This window comes from Myotis yumanensis, unplaced genomic scaffold (genome assembly GCF_028538775.1).
Source record: "Myotis yumanensis isolate MYYU_CA2020_CCGP unplaced genomic scaffold, mMyoYum1.0.hap1 SCAF_4, whole genome shotgun sequence".
In the NCBI taxonomy this organism is placed as follows: Eukaryota; Metazoa; Chordata; class Mammalia; order Chiroptera; family Vespertilionidae; genus Myotis; species Myotis yumanensis.
In genome coordinates this window covers 13,103,484-13,109,950 of record NW_027223755.1, presented here as the reverse complement: position 1 = coordinate 13,109,950, position 6,467 = coordinate 13,103,484, and the positions used below count along the sequence as shown (strand labels likewise).

The following is a 6,467-nucleotide window of genomic DNA, read 5'->3' as shown; positions in this document are numbered from 1 at the left end:
AAAAAAGGACATAGTGGTAATCCTGGTCAAACTTAGTAATTTGAGTTCTAAGATGTGGTAAACAAAATAATCCCTGGAACCTGTGAATGTCATCTTCTATGAAAAATGTGACTTTGGAGATGGAAGTTAAGGCTCTTGAGATGGGGCATTACCTGGATTAGCTGAAGGGCTCTAAGGGTGATCACAATATCCTTGTAAGAGGAAGGCAGAGAAGGAGAAAGCGAGGTAATGACAGTCACTGGGACTGGAGCGATGTGCTTTCAAGATGGAGACAGGAGCCACGAGGCCACGGGCAGAGTTGCTAGAGGTGGCCACCAGAACCTGGAAAAGGCAAAGAAACAAATTCTCCCCCAGAGAATTCCTGGAGAGAATTCCACACTTGATCACAACCTGCTGAAACCCATTTTAGACTTCTGGCTGCTACATCTGTAAGAGAATAAATTTGCATCATTTTAAGCCACCACGTCTGTGATAATTCGTTAAAATATTCACAGGAGATTAATGCATAAGATAAGATTTTTAAGTGCTAGAAAGGAATAAGTCCAGTCTTCCTAGACATGGCTATGTTGGCAAAGTCTCACCACACAGAGAATCTGAGCATCTGATGTAAACCAGACTCACAGGCCTGGCTATTGCGAGATGGCGCCACCCATCCCTCCATGATGAGAATTTTCTTTCTACGGCCCATTACCTTCACCGCTGACATTTACTGACTCTGGGTACAAAGTTTTGGAATTCAAAGATTGAATTCTGCAGCTGAATACAATTACTTTGCTTGGAAAACAATCCAACACAGGTTTATAAATCAATACATACACCCTGACTCAAGCTCAAACTTTGGCCAATGTCTGTGACGGTTAAGGTCATTAACAAATGTGGGTCTTAATGAGGTTATTTTTTAATATCAACTAAAATCACATCTGTGTTCAGACTGAGATCTTCTTGTTTTATTACCATTTTCACTACAAGTTAATGAGAAATACATGGCAAGTCTTCAAATATGTGGGAATTAAGCAGTTGTATTAATTACTAAAATTACTCTCCATTTGATAGTATAAACCAATTTGAGGTGTACTAATCATTGTCCAGTTTGTGATACTAATCTTAGGTGACCTTTCACACTAACATAAAGTTGTCCAGAGATGCAATACCTACGTACATTTATTCAAAACATTTTCTCAGGTGTATTGGTATGGGAGGCAGGGAGGTGAATGCATAGACATACTAAGATTATCCTACCAACTTAGTTTGTAAATTCTCTTTTTAAAGTACTATGTTTTAACCTCTCTTGTTAAAAAGTTGAATCTAGGAAAGGGAGAGGCTTTAAAAGCCAGACTTTCTAGTGGTGAATTTTCACCATTGTCTTGGTGATTAATTTTCAAGTTCTCTTTCTCCCTCTCTCCCTCTCTCCCCCTCTCTCGCTCTCTTCCCCTCTCCCCTCTCATGGGTATTTCAGTATTTCAGTCTTTTCAAATTTGTCTGTAAAGGAATGAGGACATGCCGGTTTCTAGGGCATCCCCTCTGGAATGGTTTTGATTTTTATAAAAGGGAAGCAGAGAGGCGTGTGTAAGGTAGGGTTAAAGAGGGAGAAATTTGTCAAGAAATTCACTCCACCCACACTTCTGACATCCACCATGAGGATCAGAACATGTGTGTGCTGACAGGCTTGTGCTAGAGTTGTCATTTTGGTGCAGCTTCCACAGACGAAACAAAGTTCCTTCTCCCGCATCCTTCACCTTCTTAGGTCTTTCTTGTTCTTGCCTACAGCTCAAGACATCTAGACTCTGGCTAAAACCCCATACAGGGCCCTCTGCATTGTCAGCTACCAATCTCCGACTGCGGGCAGGATGGGATGAGGTCATAAAACAACAACAGCAACAACAGCACTTGTATCCTGGCCTCGGGAAGACCGTCTGCTTAACATGCTCCAAGAAGCACTTGTTGACTCTATTTGTGACCGGGAGAAGCATTTTAAAATAGTTCCCTAACATAGAGGGATATACAAAGAAGGAAGAGGAGGAGGAGGAGAAACTGAATTGGGGATAAAGCTGTGTTGAGATAAAGAGTTGTTGTTAATGTTAACTCCCGTTTTCTGACCCAATTCAGCTGAGCATTGCTAGTGGGGGGAATCCCATGTACAGTGGGGGGATATCCCCAGCAACTCTGAACTGCTGACCTTTGACACCTTCTCAGCAGAGGCCATCAAATGATCACCACCCTCTGATCTGGCTGTGGTCTGTCCCCCCACTCCTCACACCCACATCCACACACCCGGTTCTTTCCCAATGATAGACTCCAAGAAATCATTTCAACCCACTTCCAAGAAGACCACATTTTTTAAGCCCCACTTTCCCCAAAGATTTCCTTTTCCTTTCCTGTTCCCAGCCCTAACGCCTTTGTTCATGCGTTTGTCTCATGATGATGCCTGTCATTTATTAAGCTCTGATTATATGCTAGTTACATGCTAGAGCGATGTCTCTTTCCTTTTCAGCACAGGAGGCATAATTATCTCCTTTTTGCACCTGAGAAAACTGAGATTCATGGGATTACATTTGCCCGAAGTCAGACAGTTTGCAATTGAAGGGCCAGCACCTGTTCTCTCCTGAAACTGGAGGCCTTTAACAGCCTTGCCTCCAGCAGGTGAGCAGTGGCTCAGAATGGCTTGCATGGAAGAGTTTGTAGGCTTGTGCTGCCAAGAGATTTTTTAAATTTTTATAGAACTTTTGTAAGTTCACTTCTGAATTCACTCTAAACTTCCAGCAAATTACAAAGCTGTAGTTAAATTCAAGATAGAAAGGGAGGGCTTTTCTGCCACGAAGTTTGAGGAGCTCTCCAGAGACCTAGGCCTCCTCTCAGGCCAGCGCTCACCCAGGAGAAGGCCAAGATCAATTCCAGCACCAAGATTGTGAAGCCCAAAGGCAAGAAGCCAGACGAGTTCGAGTCTGGCATCTCCCGGGCTTTGCTGGAGCTGGAGATGAACTCGGACCTCAAGGCCCAGCTACAGGAGCTGAACATCACAGCGGCCAAGGAAATTGAAATTGGAGGTGGTTGAAAAGCTGTTATAATCTTTGTTCCGGTTCTTCAACTCAAGTCTTTCCAGAAAATTCAAGTCCGGCTGCTGCGTGAGCTGGAGAAAACACTCAGTGGGAAGCACCTGGTCTTTATCGCTCAGAGGAAAATTCTGCCGAAGCCAACGGGCAAAGAGCCAGACAGAGAATAAGCAAAAGCATCTGAGGAGCCGCACCCTGACCGCTGTGCACACCATCCTGGAGGACTTGGTTTCCCAAGTGAAACTGTGGGCAAGGGAATCCCTGTGAAGCTGGACGCAGCCGGCTCATAAGGGTGCATTTGGACAAAGTGCAGAAGAACAACGTGGGGCACAAAGTTAAAACCATTTCTGGGGTCTATAAGAAGCTCAAGGGCAAGGATGCTAATTTTGAATTCCCAGAGTTTCAGCTGTAAGGAAAACTGAGTAAATTAAATATTTTTCTCAATAAAAAATAATAAGATAGGAAGGGAGGGAAAGAGGGAAGAGGAGAGGGAGCTAGAGGAAGAATAGAGTTTAGAGTAATTGTTATTTTAAACCCAGAGAAATTGTGTAAAGGGCCCGAGTTTCTACCCACCTTCCCCTAAAATGGATCACTAATTCTGATGACCATTCCTCGTAATACACTGAATAAATAGAGAATCATCTGTTGTAGGTTCCCCATTGACCTTACATCTCTGAAGCAGAGACTGTCAGCTCGCCGGAGGATCTGTTTTTTATGGCTCATTGAGCCTGGGCAAATGGACCACAGCGAAGGAGGGCATTAAATCAAGACAGTGGCCAACCTGCAACCGCCTGGCACAGCAGCCAGGGTGTTACGTAAGTGCTGAACGACTCCGGGAGGACCAGAGGCGCTCTATCTGATTCTGGCCTCTGATCTCCAAGGGCCAGTGCCAAAAGATAAAATAACCATCATAGAGGAGAAGTTTCTGACTTACCACCATTTTTTCTATATCCACAGAATGGAAAAAGCTGCTTTGAAGAAATTGGGTGTTTTGGGGTGTTTTTTTAAGGGGGGGAGGTTAGGAGGTGGGTTTATAAAACAAAGAATTCTGTAATAGAAAGCAGAATGGTAACATACAAGCTCTGAAAAGTCTCCAGTGGACCAAGTGAAAGCCTTGAATCAAAGAAAGTTAAAGGAATGTTTTGTCACAGAGATATTTAAGCATCTCTTTCCATTGGCCCCACCCACTCTCCCCTTCACTGGAGCCACCAGGAACGTCAGTAAGGGCACTGATGAGCAGGGGGAGGGTGAATGATGCTGAGAAAATTCTCTCAAGGCCTGTACCATTTCTGACGCACGCAGCTGCTGTGGCTCCTCCCAGAATTCTTGTTCTGCTTTATTCTGTCTGAGGTGGGTCCTCCCGGGACATCCTGAGCCAAGGATTCAGGCCCAGTGATTCCTTGAGGTGGGCATGGTGTGGGCGGGGCCAATCTGGGAGAAGCAGAGGTCAAGCAAAGGCACAATTTCAGATGAAGTCTCAGACTCAACCTGATTCCAAGAGGGGCTCTGGAGTACCTCAGGGTTGGCCCCAACTTTCAGCAAAGGCCACTGGTTTTTGTATGAAGGGCCATCCTTGTGGGAGGTAAGGGCAGCTTACACATCCAGGAAGGCACATCTTTGTCTATGGACAAGGAAGGCAGGCACCAGGGGGTGATTGTCTGAAGGTCACTGATAAGCCATAGCTGTGAAGTATGAGATTGCTGACAATGGCATCACTGAGCTGGGTGAAGGTCCTCCCTACTGCAGAACTCCTGCTCATCCTTCAAAACCCTATCCAGGTGCTAATGACACATTCTCTCATAGCTGGTAACCCAACTGGGGAACCTCTTCTTTCATTCTCCTCCTTTGCCTGTCATATCCTTCTAGAGTAGCATTTGTCATTACAAGTAGAGAACTCTTTCCCCAAGAGCCAACAGGGAACAGATTTTTTTCTTTAATTTCAGAGAGGAAGGGAGAGGGAGAGAGAGATAGAAATATCAATGATGAGAGAGAAGCATTGATCCGTTGCCTCCTGCACAGTTCCTACTGGGGATTGAGCCCACAACCTGGGCGTGTGCCCCAACCCGGAATCAAACCATTCATAAGTCAATGTTCAACCATTGAGGCACACTGGCTGGACCCAGGAAACAGACAGTAACACATTTCTCCAAGACCCTAATTATCTTCAGGGAGGCAATGGGGAAAAGCTAGCCCACCAGCTGTGGTTAGTCATTTAATGTAGCGCTAAATGACTGCCAGCTATAGTAAAGTTTGTTTGCCAACTCATTCTTCTGAAGACACAGAGGGAACCATATGAACAAGTCCCTAAGAAAACTTGATTTCAAATAACAAAGAACATTGTTCAGAGAATAACACGTTATGTATCAAGAATCTTATAAAGTTTCCCCAGAACCTGGGCTTTTCTTATTGTTATAGCTAATTGTGTAGTGATAGTATCCATTGTGGGAATGCTCTAGGAATGTTGGGGTTTTCTAAAGAATATGAAACAGGCAAGATTAAAGTAATATCATGGTCAAGAAAATTCTCTCACTTTCACCCCGCATTTAGGTGTATAGTCCACTGATGTTCAAAGAGAAACACATTTAGCAAATAATCCTGGTCTATGAAGAATTTCTTTTCAATTATACCAGGCCAGTTCACAAATGTGTGTTACAAGACACAGAAAAAAAAAAAGATCAGTTCTACTGCTGAGAGAGAATCTGGGTCAATTTTATAGATTCACACTCACATGAAATCCACATAGAAATACATTTTGGGAAAGATTAGTTAAAAGAAAAATCATACCAATTATCAAAATAAGTTAAATTGCTATCTGTTTGCAGTTTGATAAATGGAAAGTATCCTAGATCTTTACCCAAATCAATTTATTTGGCATTTATGGAGTTGTCATGGGATTCTAGTAGTTATATATATATATATATATATATATATATATATATATATATATATATATTTGTTCAAAACATAATAAGCTTCTTTTTTTGTTTACATTGTTGGATCATATTACTTCAGTTTTTCATGGATCCATACTGAAGAATTTCAATAATTTAGAATTATATAAGAACAACAAATGGATTCATTAAAAAGAATTTAATTCCGTTGGAATGAAATGCTTATTGTTGAGAAAATACTTAAGAATAGCTCTATACAGCAAAATACAAACCATGGACTTGTAAACCATTATATCCACAGTGTAAATTTGGCATTAATTACCAATTACATCTTTCTAAAGCATCTATAAAACTTTGGCGTGGAGGAATGAGGGTACTCTCACACCACATGCCCCTCAGGAAAGGAAGTAAAGACTGGTGGCCAAGTTTTCCATTACTGCTCATCAAGAGTTCGATCAGTTTTACTTGAACAAGCAGTTTCATTCAATTCCCACTGATTAACTTGAGCCCAATCACTGAAAGCTGT

General features: G+C 42.6%; 1 pseudogene; it reads left to right on the top strand.

Annotated features, from left to right (window-relative positions):
- Positions 1-228: 228 nt before the first annotated feature.
- Positions 229-3,462, top strand: LOC139008422 (small ribosomal subunit protein eS7-like; annotated as a pseudogene).
- The last annotated feature ends 3,005 nt before the right edge of the window (positions 3,463-6,467 follow it).